A 22,941-nucleotide genomic window follows, 5' to 3' on the forward strand; every position below is an offset into this window, starting at 1 on the left:
ATCTTAAAAGCAGACTGATGACTATGCATGTTGGGGAAAAAAACAATAAAGATATTTGGCTTTATTATATTTACTTACTAGTTAGCACAATATTATTGAGGCAAAACCCCAAATGTAAATATTTCAGGTAGAGTAACCTAATGTAAACAAATTATACGTAACTATTTATTATATATTATAATAACCCATCTTGAAAAGAAGGCATAATTGCATAGATTAGAAATTTACGTGGCCCAGTAATTTATCCTCTTTATACTTTCTTTACTGCAGTCTAAATGAGGTTTCAAATTCTTCCATAAGTCTATTGCTGGTGTGGTTGCCAGAAATAAGATCAAAGTTCTTGTTCACTTAAAGTTGGTTTGTCAGGAATGGCAGGGATCAGACTCCTTGTCAATGGAGTCAAGCAGAAGAAAGGCAATGAATAGATCCCAACGCTGAGACAAAAGGGCACTGGAAGGGAAGAGATCCCCTGTCCCTGGGGATAGCACTTAAACTTTCACCTGCCACTTTCTAGGCAGGTGTGTTCTGCTGGACAAGCACATGTCATATCCACAACAAGTGCTCAGTAAAGATCTCATACTCTCTTAGAATATTCAATATTGAAAGGACCTTAAAGGTTGTTCTGTCCAGCTCCCTCTTGTAAATAGAATGTTTTGCATTTCGCCACTATAAAGAAAGCTCTCAACACATAGGTGTTATTTTTTAAATCATTTAACACTCTCAACAACCCTGGGGGGTGGTCACTGTCCTGCAGTAGAAACAGGGGATGCCACAGAGTGAAATAACATGGAATTGACCTGGATTAAATGAAGAGTTGTGAAAAACTGACTCTATAATATGGCTTTTTTCTGAAATATTTCCCATGAGGACAGCTTGATCACTTTTGGACCTCGTATAAAAATAACAGTCATGGGACTTCCCTGGTAGTCCAGTGGTTAGGACTCCGTGCTTCCACTGCAGGCGGCACTGGTTTGAGCCCTGGTCAGAGAACTTAGATCCCGCAAGCTGCCAGCACAGCAAAAAAAAAAAAAAAAGATAACAGTCCTGATAATAATCCCTGACAGTCATGACATAAGATTGTGTGCTCCACTTCTTTTCCCTGCTTTATTGAGATATCATTGACATATAACATTGTGTAAGTTTAAGGTGTACAATTACAATGATCTAATACACATCTGTATTGTGAAATGATTACCACAGCGAGGTGACTTAACCCTGCTATTCTCTCATATAATTACTGTTTTTTGGTATGGTGGGAACATTTAAGATCTACTCTTTTAGCAACTTTGAAGTATAACAATACGGTATTGTTAATTATAATCACCACGCTGTACATTAGCTCTGAAGAACATTTTCATCTTATAACTGAAAGCACCCTTTCACCAACACCCTCCCATTTCCCTCACCCCCAGCCCCGGACAGTCACCAACCTACTCTCTGTTTCTATGAGTTCGCTTTTCTAGATTCCGCATATAAGTGAGATTGGGCTCCACTTTTACCTAGAACTCTATCTTGGGAGCCTGCCTCCGTCTCTGTGCAGACGGCCGGCTTTGGGTCACAGCCATCACGCAGGTTGACCATGACGGCTGCCGCCCAAATCCCACCCCTGCCACTGCCAGCCTTCCAAATACTGCTGCTAAATTTTGTTCTCTTTTCAATTGGCTCTCCTTTTATTGTTGTTTATTTATTTCTACTGGTAGCCCCAGAATCTGAGGTCCTGTTCTTCAGCTTGTTAACAACTGTCCCACCGTGAGCAGTGATGAGAGGCCCCAGTGCCTTCCCCAGACCCTGCACTGCCGCCCTAAAAACAATAGAAAGATGTTCTGGAAAGATGCCAATGCTGCAGATATTCTTGGCAGGAGAATTTGAAGAACAAGTGATGGGGAGGTCTCCGTGGTGCCTGGCACTCTTAACGTGTCAAAAGAGCAGGTGGAGTGTTGGGGAGCACGGGGCACCTGAGCGTAATCTGGCTTCTTTCTTACGAGCTGCTGCGTAACTGGGGCAAGTTGCTTCACCCCTCTGTGCCTTAGACTCCTCTTTCCCAATAGCAGGGATGTTATGAGTCAATGGGTATAAAGCATAGTCAACCCTCATTCTTTGAAGATTCAAAGATTTGATAAAAATCTTTTTATTTGTATGCATTTGTAACCCCATTTACATTGTAAATATTGGTAACGCCAAAATCAATACTCCAGGGGGTTTTGTGGGCATCTGCAGAAATGTGCCGAGCAGCAAAAAAAAAAAAAAAAGAGTCGCCCAACACGTAGGTTCCCATGTCACGACAGTCATGACATAAGATTGTGTGCTCCACTTCTTTTCCCTGCTTTATTGAGATATCATTGACATATAACATTGTGGAAGTTTAAGGTGTACAATTACAATGATCTAATACACATCCATACACATCCATCTGAGGTTGAATAAGGCTGCACTCTGCCTTCTTATTTCAGCTTTCATGCTGTAAACAAGTGTCTTTTTCACCGTCTATTCAGTGCCAAGGTTTTTGCGCTTTTTTGCTGACTTCACTGTTTAAAATGGCCCCCAAGCACAGTGCTGACGTGCTGTCTAGTGTTCTTACTTGCAAGAAGGCTACAGATGTGCTGGAGAAAATATATGCGTTAAATAAGATTTGCTCAGGCACAATAATGTGTTTTAGAAAGAAACGCACATTAAACAGGTTATATATTGATCAGCTGATGAAAGAGCTGTGACCAAAGACTTGCAGGAACCTAACCCTGTATTTCTCCAGGATCAACGGTTCCGTATTTGCTAATTCAGTGTTCACAGCAACTTTATAGAACTACCGTGAATAACAAGAATCAACTGCACTTAGAAGGATGCCTGACACAGACTAAAGCCTTATGAACATCACCACTTAACCATTATTATTTGAAAATTAATATTTGCAAATTAATTTTAAATAATTAAAAATTAATTATTATTTGTAAATTCTTATAGTCAGTGTTTTGGTGTTAACAGAGTTTGTTAGCTGTAGGAGCCCCATGGAAATTTATTGTCTATATGTCAACGAAAGAATGAATTGGGTTCACCTTCATCACATGATAGTTCGGGCCACCTCCATCTCTAGCGTGGACCACTACAGTAGCCTCCTAACACTTCTCCCTGATTCCAGGCTTGTCCCTCAGGTGAGTTCTCAACTTGGCAATTTGAGTCACCCTTTAAGAATGTTAACTGGATAATACCACTTCCCTCAAATCCCTCCAATGGCTTCACTTTACACTTAGAACTCAATCTGAAGCTCTTCTAGAGGCTCTGAAGGTCTATGTAAACTGGTGTCATCTCCCAGTCTTTCTACGACCTCTGGCTCCTGCCTCACTGTGCTCCATCACTGTCCCACACGAATCTAAGCCAGGCCCTCTGCCTGAAACTCTCTACCCCCGTCTCTACATAGCTCACTCTCTGACTTCTTTTAGGTCCCTGCTGAAGTCACCTCCTCAAGGTCACCTTCCGTGATTGTCCTGTGCAAAACAGCTTCCCTCCCTTCTCTCCCTCTCTCATTCTCTTACTCAGCTCTATTCTATTTGTTGGACTTCTGTCTCCCCCCTAGACAGGAAGCTCCAGGAGGGCAGGGAGCCTACCTCTCATGTACTGGTGTCTCGTCAGCACCTAGAACAGCACCTGGCATACAGGAGACTCTTGATAGTGGTGTGTTATATGAATGAATGCTATTTTGACTGAACTGACTTGACTTGCCATCCAAGTCCACTGAATGTCTTCAGATTGTTGGCACAGCCAGTGCTTTTTCTTAGGGAGCAAATGTCCTCCTCGGTCAGTCCGTCAGCCATCAAATATGTTTTAACTGGCAATGTTACTCTGTAGTTCCTGCCCAGGTGGATATGAACTAGTAACTTCACTTGTGAACTGTCTATAAAGTCAACATTGAAATGCAGCCACCTCTTTTTTCTTTTCACAGACTCACTTGCCTCATTAAAAGGAAGTCGGGTATCTTCCTCTTGGTCCTCTCTCCCTCGTTTGATTTGCCTGAGAACCCCAGAAGTTTCCTCATGCCAAAGGGGTGAGATACTCTCCTGGTTTCCCACCTTCACCAAATGCTGATGCGCAAGCCAGGGGCCCTTCTCCCTGCTTCAGGGACTCCTGATCCCACTCCCCACACAGCCCCAGGGGCTAAAGCTTCGTGGGTCAACAACCCCGTTCCTAGACTCCAAGTTCCCCCTAGGGGAGTTCCCACATCACAGGTCTCAGCAAGTCCCCCCTTGGTTCCACCCCAAGCGGGTTTCACTCCCTTCCCCCACCTGGGGCCCAAGCTGGTCCCGAGAGCCTGAGGTTAGGGCGCAGTCCAGCACCACTCTGTATCCCCTAGGGTGGGCTAACTTCTTCTTTACCCTCAAAACAAAAGCAGCCCAACTCTACCCTTCCTCAGGAACCCAGGGCAACCCCACCTGCACCTGTCTTTCGGTGAGTCCAAGATAAGTGAGCAGCCCTTCCTCTGCTGACGCGTAGATGGCAGCTTCTCTCACCAAGAAAAATAAAAGGAACACACCCTTAACATCCAGCACGGCACCCTGCTGGAGGGCTCCCAACTACATTTGTAAACGAAAGCTAGCATTTTTAAAAACTCCATTTCATATTTAAGTCCCTGATTTCACAGATGCCACTCATGACATTTATGAATATACAGGATTGCCTTTAAACAAAATTTCAGAACAATCCAAAGGCAGACCCAGCCCTTCCTTCCCCCTCTTTTCCTTGCACTGGGCATCTGGGTGTCTTTGGATGCATCCCTTAACACCTTCAGTCCTTGGCTTCCCAACCTGTGCTTTTGGCAAGTGATCCCTGTCCTGCTCTTGCAAGGTTATTTGGGACTAAACAAGACATCTGTGTGAACAGAACCCATAAACTGTGGACACACAAAGGTAAGGCATCTTCATTAGACCCTCAGTCCAAGAAGGCAGTGGTGTCCAACCCCAGCTGTGCATCAGAATGACAGGGGAGTAGGTCAGAAAGAAAGACTCCCTAAGTCTCATCTCCAGAAATGATTTTTCCAATCGGTCAGACTTGAGTCCCTGGTGTCTGTCCCATAGATTCTGCAGGAATGTCTCATGCTCTTCCAGGTTTCGAAAGACTGCTCTAAGGATCAAACATCTATACCTTCAAGGGAACGTGGATCAATGAACTACCACTCCAAAGAATATTTGCACATTAAGTCCTATTTCTATTTGAGAAATAAAAGCTTTGCTCCCATTAAAATTTTACAGGTACCCAAGATCAAGTGAGAAAGCTATTTTGCAGGTGGAGAATCTTTGACAGTTCCTTGAAGTTAACCTAGGTGGGACTTTTGTCTAAAGAATATAATAAGGTATATTTGAACCATGTGAGTTTTTATAGTGAAGGAGTAAATAAGGAACTTGGTAGGCCTAAAAGTAATTTAGGCACATGGTAGCAAGGGGGAAAATTCCTAGATTTTTTTGGAGGAGTGAGGAAAAGACTTCAAAGCAAACTTATTTGGAGATTTTTTCATATATATTTATTTCTCCTTTTAAATGTAATTGGTTTTTTAAGGCATAACTGGTCTGTATGTCTCTGGTGCACTTATATTCATTACACTTGAAAAAAATCCTGTTGGGTGAGTGCAGAAGCATTTGATACATGTAAAACTTGAAAGCTGTTTTGTAAGCCCGTCTTCAAACCAGGAAGTTGAATTTTCCCAGAATCAAACTGGCTCATGTTTCAAAAGAAACTAAGAGCTCACAAAATATGGGTTGTATTTTTCTACCCCGGCTAAACTTTTCTTGCCTTTTTTTCCCTGCTTTTACTCTAAGTTTGTGTACACGGCTATAAATTCAGGTGGCAGCTCTCCTAGGTCGAGATAAAGTTAGATGTTTCACCTACCTGAGGACTTTGGGGGCTTTGTTCAAGTTTCTGTCATGGGATTTGAAGGCATAATTGTCAGATGGCTGTTAGTAAGCTGAACAGTTTCTGAAGTCACAGAAAAGGCCAAGGGTCAAGTACCTGCTGGAAATAGGCAGGTTATACACTAATCAACAGCTGTGAGTCAGCAGAGGCAAAGACCCGGCTCTATCTCTGTGGATGTGGAAGTTGGCAAAAAGGAGTTACCCTCCTCCCCTTTTTACGGTGGTAGCAGCAAAATGAGTTGGATGATCTAATTATAGCATGGTGCCATAATCCAAGTCCCCAAAGATACAATTCAGGAGGTTCCTAGGGAAAATTCCTATTGTCATATTCACGAAAATCAAATTGAAATTTAGCATTTCCTTCAATTATGAAGGAGAGGGAAATAGCAATAATTGTATCTGTGACTATGTCCCCAATTAAAATCACAGATATTTTTATATCTAATTCCAGACGTGACTTATGTCAAAGAGTCACATGTGCTCCTCACTACTTCAAAATTTCAGTAGTTATTAGATCTGCTTCTGGATTTTATTTGATGTGTTCATAAAGAAATACATATATTCCTTCATTGCTTCTTATATTTCTTCTTAAGCACACATTTCTTCTTAATAATTGATAGCTGAATTTCAGTGTAATTGGCTTTCTTTGATAATCCTATGCATTTTATTTTATACATTAAAAACATTAGTCTGAGAAGAGTTCGCCAGACTAGCAAAGGGATACATAGCTCAGAAATGGTTAAGAACCCTTGAACTAGAATTTGTGTCACAGTGGTATTTTAAATGAAACCTATATGTCTATCTTAAAATGTTCCTATTCTTGGCTTCTCCTCAAGAGGAATATGAGTTACACAGGTGTATTGATTTCTAAAAATTATACAGTTAATGAAAACAGCCTAAATGTCCTTGAACTGAGGAATGGATAAAGAAACCAGTACATCCATACCATGAAATAGTTCTCGGTAATAAAAAGACATAAGCTACTGAAATATGCAACAACATGGATGAATCTCAAATGCGTGACGAAAACTGGAAGAAGCCAGACTCAAAAGGCTACGAACTGCGTGATTCCATTTATACAACACTATTTCCAAGCTGAAAACAGACAGAGAGAAAACAGATAGTGCTTGGCTAAGGGCAGGGTGTAGAGTCGGGAACTGCCAACAAAGGGCACAGGAGATTTTCGAAGGCTGATAGAATTTTTGTATTTCAGTGTATGTTAATTTACCTAAAAATGCTGCAAAAATAACCCATATGCTAGTTTCATGAATATCCCCTGTCTTCCAGCTCTCCCCAGAGAGGTAGGTGGCTGGAAGCCCCATCTGAGCATGGAGGGCAACTCGGTATCTCTCCCTTTGCCTCTGCCCCATCTCACGTGGTCCCCTCTGACTCCGAGACCCTGTGTGTCTGCCCCACCCCCGTCCCATCTCTACCTGCTTCTCCCCCCCTCCTCCTCATCTCAGCCCAGGTGAGCCCAGCCTCTTTGCCTTGGTTTTTCAAACATACCTCCTCACAGAAGGTATTTAGTTGGTGTAATTGGGACATAACTGGTAGTCCAAACTTGGACACTTTTGAAAGTGAAAGGATTATGCTGAGGCTACAAGTGTAAGCCACGAGATTGCCCTGGCAATCTAGAACACATGGCTCCGTGGTGTGGGAGGTGTCTACTTAAGATTTAGGGCTAACGATGGGTAGTGGATTGGGGGTTAGTCACATCAGAACCACGACAAGAAAAAGATGCCAAAAAATTGAACAGTAGATGTACAGATTCTTAAGGCCCTTAGTCCATTCCTGGCCCCAAGAATTTTCATTGGTTATACCTGTAACAGGGGTCCCACTCTCCCTCTCCACCTTAGCTGGCTTGCACTTAACTCCCAAATCCCCGTTAATCTATTATGCAAAGGGATTTAGCCATCTCTCTGTTTCATTCCTCACCCAATCTGCCTATTCCCTGAGAGCTATTGTTCCAACCAAAATGGCTCATCAGGGGGCTTTTGCTAATCAGTTCTCTCCCCTGATAGGATCCTTCCGTCTGCTGGAGAACAAAACAGAGGCAGTAACATTAATAACTAATGCATGAATGTGCTCAACTCTGCAGGTGGCTTATCTCGCTCCATCCTTTCAGAGCTCTACAAGGTACCTGAAATTATCATCCCCATTTTAAAGATAAGCAGATTGAGATTCAGGGTATCAAATAACTCTGGAAAGCAGCAGAGCCAGTGGTCCAATCCAGGTCTCTCAGACAGCACAGGTGACCCTCGGAACCTCTACAACAGGCCACCTTCGCCCTTGCCTTGTCCCAGGTGCCTTGCACAGTTGTCAGGCAAATATTTCCTATCTGCCTGCCTAGCTGCCTGCCTGATGTAATTGTTTAAACAACCAAATTAACTCAACAGCTTCCAAATAATCTGGCTGTTTCCATTGCATTCCCAACTGCTTGAGCTCAAATAATCAGTAAATGTCAGTGTGAGCTGATGGACGCAGGATCAAGAATCAAGAAAATGTTCCTATTCTTGGCTTCTCCTCAAGTGGTGATAACCTTGTTCAGAAGTTTGAAGTCATTTCCCCTCTAGACACCAAAACCCAGACTTGACACCACACCAGGTGATTTCTCTATGGCTCCAGACCTGTGAATGCAAAACTGAAAATGTGGATGAAGAATTTGGGTTTTGTAATATTGTACGTCAACTACATTTCAATTAAAAAAAAAGAAAAGATTTCAAATTTTGGTTAACTATCTAATGGCATAAATATGGAGAGTTAGAAATACCCCCAAGGCAGATTTAAATTTTCCATTTCAGCCAAATGCTTGATAACAAGAAACTACCCTGGTTTTATATAACCTGCAGCCCCCTCTTTTCTAATGGATGTGTTGACAAGTCAGAAGGCAGGCACTTGAGAGGCATTTTTCTCATGGAAACATTGTGATAAATGGTGATTAGGTATCCAGAGACGCTTCCTCATGTAGTCCGGGGGAGGGAGGGCCAAACAGGGGAGGAACCAGCAAAGAGAGTTTCAGTCTTCTTTCCTGGACCCAAAATTAACAGACCATAAATTCTTGTAAAATGAGTGAGTTTCTGGAATCCTTCCCCCCTCTTCTCCCTCCTCTCCGAGGTCCTAATGTTATTCTTAAGAATTCCAGGCTCTTGGTTTCCTTCTTTTCTGACATGAGGACTCCGGAGCCTACCCTGTCTCTCTCCCCATCTTCCTCCCAATCACCTACCGTCTCCCTCGGATCAAAACTCTTATCCCCTTAGTGTGGGTGAGTTATAGTAAGTGTTCAGAAACTCTAACAGCAAACTCTTATTTAGCGCTGATGTTCTGCCAGACACTGTTTTAAGCATATAACTTATATTAACTCATATGGTGCTTATAATAATTCTTAAGGTAAACACTGTTATTACCGCCCTACACGAAAGACGAAGGCACTGTGGAATAGAGAGGGTAAGTACTTTGCCCAAGGGCACCCAGTTGGAAAGCAGTGCAGTCCAGCGGTGCACCTAGACAGGCTGGCTGCAGAGTCTGTAAACTTAATCCCATGAACTTAACCCTTCCTAATATTTGGGAGGCATGGACCTGGTGCCAGCCACCGTCCAGCGCATGCGCGCCCTAAGACCTGCTGCTGTGTCAGTCACTGTGCTGGGCACGGGGATACAGGGGTGACAAAGGCACATGGCCTTTGCCCTAATGGAGCCACACTCCCGGGAGGCCTCAAACAATTAGCCAAGCAATTACAACACGGGGACGGCAAATGTTCTGTTAGGAGAGGCCGCCTGCTAGGAACACATAGGAGCAGCGCCCTGCCCTGATACGGGGCTGGATAGATGTGGAGTGAGTCTTGGTCAGGTCTAAGGAACACCTGAAAAAAGAATAGAAGTTTGGCTGGCAAAAAGAAAAGGAAAGGAAAGGAGAGAAAAGAAGAGAAAAAAAAAAAAAAGAAAAAAGGTGGGAGATAGCATTCAGCAGAGGAAAGGGCATGGGAAAATCCCAGGGCAAGAACTATGTCAGGAAAAAATTGTCTCAGGGACGATGGAGCAAAGCGAGGACGGACACAGGGAGGCGGGCTGTAAAGGGGGATCGCCCTTAAGATGCAGGCAAAGACCAAGCGTAGAAGAACCCCATGAGCCAGTCAGAAAGTCTGGGCTATGTGAAGAGCACTGGGGCTCCCCAAACGGTTGTCCACTGAGGGGTGATAAGAACTGATATGCATCTGGAGCAAGCACTTGCAGGAGGTGAGTCAGGAGGACGCGGCTGTGGTCCAAGAGAGGGCACTGGCCACCAGTCTCTCAGATCTCATGCAACTGCTTCCTGGAAAGTGGAGGCTCCAACCTCGAGGGGTAGGACGGTTGCACTGGGCTCCATAACAAAGGGTAGCGGGGTAGGGGTGTCTGGGAAGGAACAACCCGGTTGTGGGGCTGACTTTCCACCAGTAGTTCTCAGCTGAGGGGGACATTTGGTCAAATCTGGAGGCAGTTTTGGTTGTCCCAGCTTGGGGGAGTACCACTGGCATCTAGTGGGTAGAGACCAGGGATGCTGCTAAACGTCCTACAAGGAACAGGAGCCCCTACATCAAAGACTGATGCAGCCCCAAATGCCAGTAGTGCCCACGATGAGAAACCACGTGCTAAACAGATGACCCAACAAAGCAACTTGTGAACAATCCACAACAAGTGTCCCGTGGGACGAAGATGGAGGAATATTGCTCTCTGAAGTGGCTACGTTCAAAAAGCAAAAGAAATAAAACAATGCTTTAAAGATCTTCCAAGCAGGGGGGCTTCCCTGGTGGCGCAGTGGTTGAGAATCTGCCTGCCAATGCAGGGGACACGGGTTCGAGCCCTGGTCTGGGAAGATCCCACATGCCGCGGAGCAACTGGGCCCGTGAGCCACAACTACTGAGCCTGCGCGTCTGGAGCCTGTGCTCCGCAACAAGAGAGGCCGCGACAGTGAGAGGCCCGCGCACCGCAGTGAAGAGTGGCCCCCGCTGGCCACAACTAGAGAAAGCCCTCGCACAGAAACGAAGACCCAACACAGCCAAAAATTAATTAATTAATTAATTAATTAATTAAAAAAAAAAAAAAGAGAACTTCCAAGCAGAAAAATAAACAAAATAAAATAAGTTAGCATGTCCCTGTGCTAGACTCTAAGTCCTGGTTTCAGCTTCCTGACTCCCTGGAGTAGGTCTGCACGGGGGTCGCACCCTGGTCCAGCCTGTGGAGGCTGCATGACACAGCACCTACCTGGGAGTCTCGTCTGATAAGTGAGACACTAATCCCTGGATCCAGGATAAAAATGAGTTGATAATGTGCTGACTCATGATAGACTGTCAATCAACATAAGCCCTCTCCCCCCTTCTCCCTCCTCCCTGTGAGTCTGGAACAGAGAGATGAAGTCGCGGGTCACCATCCCCCACCTCCGGGGTCAAGGGGTCCCAAAGGGGGTGGGGTGTCCACACCCTAGAGGCGAAGGAAGTAAATACAAGCACATATTGAGATTTTTTTGGGGTATTAACACTCTTCCGGCTTGCAGGGATCTTATTTCCCTGACCGGGGATTGAACCTGAGCCCTCCAAAATGAAAGCCCCAAGTCCGAACCACTGGACCACCAGGGAATTCCCTTAATGCTCTTAATACCTGCTTTTTGTGTATGTTTTATAATGTAACATTCTGTAACTAATATATAAAATCTATGAATAAAATAAATATGCAAATATGTGGTTAAAATTTTAAATTAATATATTTACATAAATTAGGATATCGGGAGTACAGGCTCAAAAAATGTTTTTTGTGCTAATAGGGGCTGTTCCATCAAAAACTACTGGCTTTGGCGATGGATTGTTTGTTAGCGTGAGCTCTGAAATGGGATGATTTGGGAGGTTGCTTTTTTTCTTCCGATGCATTGAAGTTTTTTTAGACCAAAGGTTTCTACCCTCCCCAAATTGAACTTCTTCCCTTAGGAACTTTTTCAGCAAATGTGGACTTGAAGCAAGTGTACAAGTGAGGTTGGTTTTCAACGGGTGGCCTGGGTCTGGCTCCATCGTGGTCCCAGGGCCTCCCTCTGCTTTGCCTGGAGGCTCTGCTCTGCACTTAATTAAGGGGACCCCTCTGCCCCCTCAGGGGGAAAGGAGCCCAGATTAAAGGTGCCGCCTCCTGGCCAGAGCTGCAAAGGATTGTCTGTTTATCAGGCCCTTCTCTTCTTTCCTTTCCCACATTCCCAGGGCTGGCTGTAGTCTCAAGGCAGGAAAAATAACAATATATAGTTACTAGGGGAGGGAGTGAGGGTGGGAGTGAGTCGTTTCTCTGAATACTTTCTTAGTATGGCTTTGACTATTGATTCCTCTGCATTCAATTTATTATGTTTAAAACTGATAATATTAAAAATTATTGTTGCCACTTCAAAACTAATATTTAATTAATTTTTTAAAAAAGAGGTTAGCAATTCAGATTTCCAAATTTCTATCCTTTCTGAACTTTATTTGCAAAGGCTGGATTTTTCTGATGACCTTTCTTCTTAATAAATCGGTGGCATCTTTCTCAAAACATCATACGGGCTGTTATTCCCTTCCTGTGAAATTTACACAGTGGATGCACACCCTATTTCTTTGAAAAGGCTCAACCTTCCCTTTAATCTTTCCTGAAGCCAAACAGTGGTCTGGTTTCAGTGAATCTTGTTTTGTTCCAGAACTGACCTGCGTTTATTTCTACAGGGAAGCTTTTGAATGACTCCATCACCTGATCCCTCCCTGGTACCCACAGGCTCTGAGAGCTCAAGGTTCCTGTTTTCTTCCACTGCTGCCACCCCATCCCTTCACAAGCCTTTTTAGAGGCCACTGGCTCATGAAGAAGGTGGATCATGTATCTGAGGTGTGCAAGCCCTCCTTTCGGGACACGTCCACTTGTAAGGGGATTTTTGGCAGGTGATCAATCTCCAAAGGAATCTGAAGCCTCGACTTGCTACCAAAAGCCCCAGATCATGGGGCCCAGGTTCCCCAAATTAGGGGGTCAGCCCATGAAATTTATGATGCACGTGTCCGTTATCAGACAGGCTGGCATGCCTCCACCACGCCCAGATAAATGGAATCAAAACCCTTCCCACATTTCCAGGGGCTGGACCTCGGTCGGCTCTCTTTGGAGGTGTTGTGAGGCAAAGAGGATCCAGAGTCCTAGCTGGACCCATGGGAGTAAACAAAAAGTGGACTTGATGCAGAAGGAGATTCAACGTCCAGTGCAAGAGGGAGTTTCCCTTTTCTAGAAGACCTGAGGGACATGTAACGCCATCAGGGGATACTCGTAACACCAGAATCCTTCCCCCTGCAGACAGCATGAACTTTTTTCATTGAAATAATTTCAAAGTGCGATAGTTTTAATGATGCTGAAATAGACAGCCATCAATACTGAAAATAGGGCACTAGGGTACCTTTGTAAGTGCCTAATCACTAAGTAGCCAAATTGGCTTGTTTTCATGCTTAATAAAGACTCCAATTCACAGACACATTGAATAGAACCTGGAATGGGAACTAAAAGCTTAGTTCTGTCAATGTAATTTTTTTCTTAAGTGGGTGTGAGAGAATAGGGGAAAAAAATACCTATATATATATACATACTGGTCTCCCGGCTCAGAGCTCCTGAAACCCTTGTCATTTCCTGGGTGATAGGAGTGTCTTGTTCTAAGGACACAACTATAGGTGGGCTCCTGGACAGCTCCTGGGTGGGGGCTGGCCACCACAAAGAACAAGCCATGATGAGATGCTTGGAATTTTCAGCCCCGCCTTCCATTCTCTTCAGAAGGGAGAAGGGCTGAAAATGGAGTTAATGCTTAATCATGCCCACATGATGAAGCCTCCATAAAATCCCAGCAGTAAGGAGTTCGGAGAGCTTCCAAGCTGGCGAGCGTGTGGAGGTGCCGGGGAGAGGGGTGGAAGCTCTGCGCCCCTCCCCCGACACCTGGCCCTACACATCTCTTCCCTCTGGATGCTCATCTGTGTCCCTTACCATATCCTTTTATAATAAATCAGTAAACGTAAGTAAACTGGTTTCCTGAGTTCTGCGAGCTGCTCTAACAAATTAATTGAACCCAAGGAGGTGGTCGTGGGAACCTCTGATTCATAGCCGATAGTCAGTAGCGCAGGTGACAGCGTGGTCTCGCTATTGGCATCTGAAGTGGGTGGAGGGGAGTTTTGTGGGACTGAGCCCCTAATCTGTGGGATCTGACACTCTCTCCAGTAGTGTCAGGACTGAGTTCAATTGTAGGACACAGCTGGCGTCGCAGAAATGCTTGGTGTGGGAGAAAAAACCCACATACTTGGTGACCAGAAGTGTCAGAAGTGACGTGTTCTGTGTGAAAGTAAAGGAGACACATTGGGGGGGAAGGGGGCAGGGCAGGGAGGAGATGGGTTGTTTTGTTTTTCTAACTCAGTGGGACACTTTGACAATAAGTTCAACATAGAGCTTCAACATGGTTTAACAGCACGAGAGAGAGAGATATAAAACCATGTGATTCAAATGGTCTAACTCTACACAGGAGGATTTGGCATTACCTAGCAAATTTATATATGCAAATATATATATGCCCAGCAATCCCACTTCTAGGAATCTTTCCCAAAGGTATACTGACAAAATGCCACTGAGATACATGCACACAGCCATTCACAGAAGCATTGCTTTTAAGAGCAAAAGGCTGGAAACAACCTGAATGTCCATCAATAGGGAAATGGTTGAATAAGTTAGAAACTGGTTGAATAAACTGGGGCCCGGGTACACGATGTGGAAATGAAAGAGGAATAGTTCCTATACCACTATGGAATGATTTCCAGAAGATCATATTAAATGAAAAAAGCAAGAGGGAGAAAATAATAAAATACACTCATATTTATTAATAGATAACACCTGTTCCTCACGCTGGGCAAGACCTGCGAGTGAGGAGAGGACTTCTAGGATTCCCCAAGAGATTCCTCTTTTCCTAGTCTATTTCTAGACCCCTGAATTTCTCAGTGGTAGTGTGCTTTGACCATTATCTCTGGATTCCAACCCCTAGGGCAACCATCTAGTTACTTATATCACGGTAACATGATGCATTCCTTTGAGTATTATTAAACTATCACAGGAAGAGCTCTTCAGAGGAAAGGGTATGAGAGGCTGATTTGTCCTATCAACCAGCTTTGTTTGCGTGGGACATTTTATAAGATCCTACACGGAAATGGTCTTCGAGGATAAATAAATGAATGTATGCACAATTCTTTTGTAGTAGCATTTGCAACCTAAAATGGACCTGAACCCCCTGTCTTGCATCTGAAGGGAAGTCCAGTGTGCTCACCAACATCTCAATAAATTCCCAGGGGTAACAGTCAGGCTATGGTTATGGTGGCCTCCAGTCCAAGGCAGAGTCTCATTCATCTAAGCTGGTCATGGTGGTCCCATCCCCCCCATTAAAGTTGAATTCCGGAACTCAGGCACCAAAGATTAGTTCAGCAGTGGACCCATTAGACCCATTGAAAGAAGGTTTGCTGGGGGAGGGAGGGGTGCCTCTGGGGAAATCCCTTTGCTCTTAGAGAAAAACCACAGGAGGAAACACTCTTCTGGTCCTCCGAATGCTGTTGTGCCTGGAGGTGAGACCTAGAACATGGCATCCATCTCACAGAAGGGCAGAACCAAGAGAACCATGGGACATGGAGGTCTGACTTGCTGTTAGGTGAGCCAGTAAATAAGCCACTTGTCTAAGCCAGTCTGAGTTGGGCTTTCTGTTATTTACGGCCAACAGCATCCTGACACAGGGCACTCTGCTTCCTATTCCTGTTCCCCTTGAAGTCTTGAAATCATCCACGTGTCACCATTGGTGGCTCTTCTTTTCCACTGACCCATGTGGGGCAGGCACAGAACACACCTCCCACGTCTGCCACCCCGGACAAGTGAGCGCCCAGGGGCCGAAGGTTTGGGTGTGCCTGGCCAGGTATATGCTGGGATGATCAGCAAAAAGCCTAAAAGGAAGTCATCCTTTTCCTAGGATGTCCTTCAGCTACACATGCCCCCACCTTCCCCAATGCTGTCCGGTCCCCACCCCTTGTCTATGCTTTGTGAATAGAGGTCACCTCTGGGGTAGGAGGTGGGTATACACAGGAGGGTACCCTGGAGCTTCTAAGTTACTGGTAGCTTGGGTGGTAGCTACATGGATATTTGTTTGATTACTCATGAATCCAGACATAGATATTTTATGCTCTCTCATGTCTAAGATGCATCTCACAACAAAACAAATTCAAGACGCAGCTGGGAGAAGAGATGGGGAAGAAACAACCACAGCAGAGACCACGGTTCAGAGCTGGGGGAGCCACACTCAGCGGCTCCCCCTCGGAGACCTGCCCAGCTCCTCTCTGCGCCTGCAGAAGGAAATCCAAAGCCTTCAACCTCAGGTCTCCTGTTGTCCATCCATCTGCCTTTCCAGGCCTTCATCTTCCATTGCTGGAGTTTCTCCTGAAACTCCTCACTCACCACGGCCTTCAGCCTCCCCCTACTCCCCGCTGCCACTGCAGATCCCTGCCCAGAATGGGCCTGAGGGCTCTGGGCTCTCCGGACTACGGTTGGGGTGTCATTGCACCATTTGTGTTTCCTCGTGCAGCCAGCCACGCCCATTTCCTGCAGCACAGGTGATGGGCTCTACCCCAGGGCTCCCTCCCAGCTGGGGACCAACCAGGGGGTCGATAAGTTTGGGGACCGATCTGGGTTGCCCAGGAAACTGCACTCACAGGCAAGGCAGCTGAGGGAAGACGGGAGTAAGGGGGTGAGGGCAGGGAAAGACCCAAGGCCAGTGGCTCTAGTGACTGCCTCTGACTCCCAGGACTTGCAACAGAGACAGAAAGATCGTTGATTCTGTGACTTTAATACCAAGTTCAGCTCTGTGGGTCTTTGGGTTCAATCCCAGTTCAGGCCGAGGCTTGGAGACCCTTGGACTTTGTGAGGAATCAGGACCAGATGCAGGGCAAGTGGAGACTCGAGTCATGCGTCCAGGGAAAGATCGCCACGTGGGTGATACTGTGGCTGAGAAGGCAGGTGGCTGACGGCTTCGGGGTCACGTCAACGAGCTCTGCCCATCGTGGGCAGGGACCCCGCCCTGCTGCAAGTCCCACATCTGCTCTCCAGCCCTCGGAGTGCCTTTTTATCTCAAATCGTCATCTCAGCAGTGGACTTTTGTAGCAGCGTCCTGGGACACTCCAGGCTACCATCCAAGGCACCGCCTTTCTTCCATCCAGGTACTTGGGGTGCTGACTAGGAATCAGCAGGTTGCTTGGTGAACATGGACCAGAGCACAGACAGGCATTTGTCATGGGTCGTGAGGGACTTCTGATGACATGGCATTGGCTGCACAGCCCTGGGTGCCGAGACGCTTGCACCTTCCAATTCCTGACCACCTCCCTTTTCTCCCCTAGACTCCTTACTGGTCACAGTCTCTTTCTATGGCTGTTTTAAATATTACACAGCTTTCTCTTAAATTCTGAAGCCCCAAGGTTTACACAGGTCTCAAGAGGGAAGTGATCCTGTCCCCGTAGAGGACCTACAGACAGCCCCCTCATCTGTTACGTGGTGAGTTTACAATGTAGACCCCCAAGAGTGCAATGGCACCCCCAGCATTCAGGCTACCTATGGCAACCACCTTACACAGACTTAAATAATGAGTGCTCTCAGTGGGAAGGAATCAGACAAAGGAAGGATTGGCAGGACAGAGCAATGGATTGGATGTGACAGTCAAGGATTTGGGAGTAACAGGTACACACTACTGTATATAAAATAGATAAACAACAAAGACCTACTGTATAGCACAGGGAACTATATTTAGTATCTTGTAATAACTGATCATGGAAAAGAATATATGTGTATGTATATATAACTGAATCACTTTGCTGTACACCTGGAACATTGTAAATCAACTATACTTCAATTAAAAAAAATTTTTTTTAAGTGATGGAGAATTTGAGTCCTTGTGATGGTTAGTCTTATGTGTGGGTAGACTCGCCATGGGCTGCCCAGATTAAATGTTATTTCTGGGTGTGTCTGTGAGGGGGTTTCCAGATGATCAGCGTTTGAATTGGTGGACTTGGTAAAGAAAATGGCTCTCCCTGGTGTGGGCGGATGTCTCCCAACCCACTGAGGGCCTGAACAGAACAGAAGGTGGAGGAAGAAGGAATCGTGCCTGGTTGCTTCAGCTGGAAATATTGTGTGATTCCACTTATCTGAGGTACCTAGAATAGTCAAGTTCACAGAGACGGGAAGAACAATAGCGGTTATCAGGGGCTGGGGGAAGAGGGAGAGAGAGATTTATTGTTTAATGGATACAGAGTTTACGTTGGGGATGAGGGAAAAGACTTAGGTGTAGACGATGGTGATGATTGTGCAAGCACTTACTGCCAGTGGACTGTATACTTACCCATGGTTAAAATGATAAATATTAGGTATATGTGACTGCTGTTAAAAAAACACAGAAATTTATTCTCTCAGAATTCTGGAGCTAGAAATCCAAAATGAAGGTACTGGGAGAAAAAAGAAGGAAAGAAAAGTAGGTCAGAGATTTTATTCTTTTTAAATGAAGTTTATACAATCTACTGTGATAAACCCAACATCTTAAATCCCATGGGAATAAGGTGGGGTATAAGTACATGTGTATGTACTTCCCCTAAGATCTCTGATAGCGTAAGATGTACTGTTGCTCGGGGACAGGTGCGTGGCTGTAAGGACCCATGTGCTTCCTGTCCTACACAGCTGACCCACTGGAGACCCTGGAGGAAACAGTTAAGACTGCCCGGGTCCATTCCATCATTCCTCAGATCCCTTGGAAAACAGCTTGAGACAGGAATTAAAATATCTGGTCATCGTATTATTCTGATGACCTGAATGCCTAAGACTGGTGACTTCCAGATTTTAGTGTGATTCAAATCATCTTAGATTCTTATAAATGCATATCCCCAGAAATTCCGACTCAGTAAGTCTGGTAAAGCCCAGGAGTCAGAGTGTTTAGCATGTATGTCCAGTAAGTCAGGCATATGTGGTCACTGGATCCAATTCAATAAGTCCTGTCTTAGGTACTCATTTTCTGATGGGAAGAAATTGTGCTTTGTCAAAAGCTATTACTTCATTATTTTCAAACTTGCATCACAACACCAGTTTCATCAACGTTAACGCTATGATCACCATAGTCTTGGAAATCTCATGGTGGCCCCAGTAACTCAATAGAGTGTTGTAGGAGGTTACCTTCACCAATCACTGATACACCATAACCGGGGTCATCTCCCTTCTCACACTCAGGGTCATTTGAGTTCTGTTGCAGCTGCAACTGAGGTTTCCGGCCTAGGGCCATCAGAGGGTGACAAAACTCCTGAGTTTCCCCATCAGGGGAACAGTCAAGTACACCTGCCCTCAGGTGTTGTGACCTATTACATCAGCTCCCAGTTGGTGCTGGTGGTTTGAATGTTCTGCTTCAGAATCCATTCTCTATGTCCTTGAACCTGCAGGTAGAGCACCGTGAATTCTTCCAAGGTCTGGGTAGGGGTCGGTGCTCTTCAGCCCACAACTGCAGGCCTCTGGGAATTTCCAAGCTGTGTGTCTCTGAAAGAGGGCTGCCAGGCCCCAGGTTCCAGCAAGATCATACCACTCCCACCCACCAGCTCCTGGGGAAACTCAGAAACACAAAAAAACTTTGCATCAGTATTCCAACTGAAAGCCAGAGCAAATGTCACCAGGTCTCTCACTAAAACCCAAGGCCTCTGCCTGGCCCAGAGGGACGCTTCAGTCCAAGCCCTGGTGCCTGTGACACTGCAAGCCCTCACATTCCATCCCTACTAAGTCAGCTTGCTAACCTGAAAGGCCCTGTGGTCACTTATCCTCTGAAGGTTTCTCATCCCCATGCTGTTGTCTTCCCTTCACTGACTTATCCTCCCGTCTACTGTGTCTTCAGGGACCACAGCACTGTGTAAACATGCTCCCCTACACTGCCCTGCCTCTTCTTCACTGGGGTCATACCTGGGTTCAGACACCAGGGGAGGCCCTTACAACCTCTAAGCCTTGGATAGCTGTTCATCTTTCCAGGTCTCACCTGTGCAAGGGGTGTGAGTGTTCCCATCTCTTTCAGCATCCCCTTGCAGCTGTAGGAACCAGTCTAGTTGTTTTAAGCAGAAATAGGTTTAATATCGGATGTATGTGCTTACAAAACCTTCAGAAGGGCCGGAGAAGCAGGCGGCAGATGAGGCTCCCAGGAATGACTCAGAGAACTAACCCGCCAGGGGAGCTGCCTCTTCTACATCCAGCAGGAAGCTCCGGAATCAGGAGGCCGCACAGCTCGGGAACCTCTGCCTGTGGCGACAGAACACCTGAAGTGGTCCCTCCACACCTATTAGATCTGCACGGGCAGATAAATAGATAAATAAATAGGTGCCCCCGACTGTGCCTCTCTGTGCATCTAATCCCATTCCAAATTCAAGTCTCTCCTGGCTGCAGCTCATCTGCAGCTCCTGAATCATGTCTGGAGCCTTGTTCACAAGGCAGGCTGGCAAATTCAGTCTTAGCCTCTCCAGCCTCTGCAGAAAAGGAAAACCCAGTGGAAGCAGGTTGGAATAGACGAATGAGATCTATCACAACAGCCACACAACCTCATAGAGGTGTTAGGAGGAATCTAGCCAGCATCTTCTGACATCCTCATCATTTCATTCACTCATTCATTCATTCAGTAAGTACGTCAGTCAGTATTTATTGCCATTTATTGTACCAGGAGCTCAGTGATGAATGAGGCAGAGTCCCAGCCCTCAAAAAGCTTACAGTCTATGCTGTGGACTGAACTGTGTCCCACCCCAAAATTCATATATTGAAGCCCTGACCCGCAAGGTGACTGCGTTTGAAGATAGGTCTTTTAGGAGATAATTAAAGTAAAATGAGGTCATAAGAGTAGAGTCGTAATCTTCTAGAGTCAGATAGGGTGAACCCAGCCTTTTCTTTTTTCCCCAGACTGAGGGGGATAACCATTCTGGTTATCAATGATGTATCAGGAAAGCTATAGTACAGGCTTCAGACAAGCAGACTTCCAACAGCTGGCCCTTTATTGGGGCAGAAACAGCCGAGCAGAGATCCCCCTTAACTAAAAGGAGCCCAAAGTCACAGACACACCAAACCAAATGCAGCTCTGGCACAAAGGGAAAGGATGTCGTTCCTGGTGGATTATTCTATAAAGCAACTCAGGCAGGGTGTTGTGGGTGACCCCCCCCCACAAAAAAAAAGCATGTTGAAGTCCTAACTCTCAGTCCCTGTGAATGTGACCCTATTTGGAAACAGGGTCTTTGCAGATGTAACCAAGTCAAGGTGAGGGAGTATTGGATTAGGGGTCCCTAATACAATGACTGGTGTTTTTGTAGCAGAGGGAGATTTAGAGACAGAGACACACAGAAGAGAAGACCATGTAAAGATGGAGACGGAGGTTGGAGTGATGCAGCCACAAGCCAAGGAACGCCTGGAGTCACCAGACGCTGGAAGAGGCCAGGAAGGATGTTCCCCTAGAGCTTTCAGAAGGAGCCTGGTCCTGCTGACCCCTTGATTTCTGGCCTCCAGAACTGTGAGAAAGCACATCTGTGACTTTGTAAGCCTACCAGTGTGTGGTATCTTATTTCAGCAGCCCTCGGACGCTGATATACGGGATAATCTGGGAAAGAGCAACAGAGGCTGAAACACTGCTTGGAGTCCCTTCATAAAAGGAAGTTTCCTCCGTTACAGCCAAGGGGCCTAGAATGGGCCACCCATTCACCAGCTAAAGTGTTTCACCAGGGACTGCTGACTCTGCTGTCACTGCAGCCTGAAGCAAAGTCAGGGCGTGGCTAACTCTTGTCCTCGAAGCCTCCCTGCCTCTTACCCTGCGGGTCCCTCCTGCACCTGGTCATTGGCGTCCCTCTACACTTTCTCTCAGCCAGGAGCCCTGGGGTCCCCTCCTCCAGCTCCAGAACCTCCCACCAAATTCTCCATTCCTGCTCCCCTTTTAAAGTCAAAGGGAAACATCTCTTTGTACCCAGGAAGGAGGGCTAGAAGGCTGCCCGTTTCCAGATGACACGGGAAGTCTCTGGGTATAACGTCCCCCCAAGCGCCCACAGGCGTGCCTGGCGCAGCATAGGTGCTCACTAGAGACCCACTGAATGAAGGGTAGCCGTGCCTTTTGGCTGTGCCTTTCGCATCCTGTGGGAATCAACACCAATAGGAGCATATGGGCAGTATTACGCGGCAGAGATGTTTTTAAGCAAACAGATTCTGCAGTGCCTTTGCAATCACTCTTCTCTGTGTAGGAGCCTTCTGGGTTCTCCAGATCTGATCATTCTGCCAATGTCGGTCTGTTTGATGGAAAATGCTAGGGACCGGACCACGTGGGCACCCCAGCCCTCCTTCTCCTTCTCATTTTCTTTCGCCCTTCTCTCATTTCTTCTCTCTCCCAGCTTTTATAAAGGGATGTGGACCCTTTCCCAGTGTTAGTGATAACATCACAGAGTCTGACCAGTGCAAAGCCATAATCCAAGTTTTTGAAAGTCTGCCTTCTAGCACTAGGTGGCAGTGTTTCACGGCTTGCTGCCCCTCCCTTACCCTGCAACTTGCTAAGAGCGGCCCCCATAGACAGAGGAATTTGTTCTCCCACTGTTTAAGGAGGGAGAAACCCCCTCACCATTAGCTACTCTAAAACTGAATCATTCCTTTGACGTATGTTCTCCAATATTATCCCAGAGAGGTACAATTTGCAACTTGTGTTCTGTCAAGTTTACTTGGCTTTCTTGCTTTAAATCAGGTGTTTTGTGGCCATATTATTAGGCATTTTTTTAATTGATATTTTTTCAGATGAGTTTTAGGTTTACAGAAAAGTTGAGCGGAAACTACAGACAGTTCCCTTTTATCACTTCATCACCCCACCCCCTCCAACAGCACAGTTTCCCCCCTTGCTAACATCTTGTGCTGGTGAGGTACATTTGTTACTATTGATGAGTCAATATTGATACATTATTATTAACTAAAGTTAATAATACTTTAATCATGTGGCATGACGATTCAGC

The sequence above is a fragment of the Balaenoptera borealis genome, assembly GCF_965194805.1.
Source record: "Balaenoptera borealis genome assembly, chromosome: 5".
Lineage (NCBI taxonomy): Eukaryota > Metazoa > Chordata > Mammalia > Artiodactyla > Balaenopteridae > Balaenoptera > Balaenoptera borealis.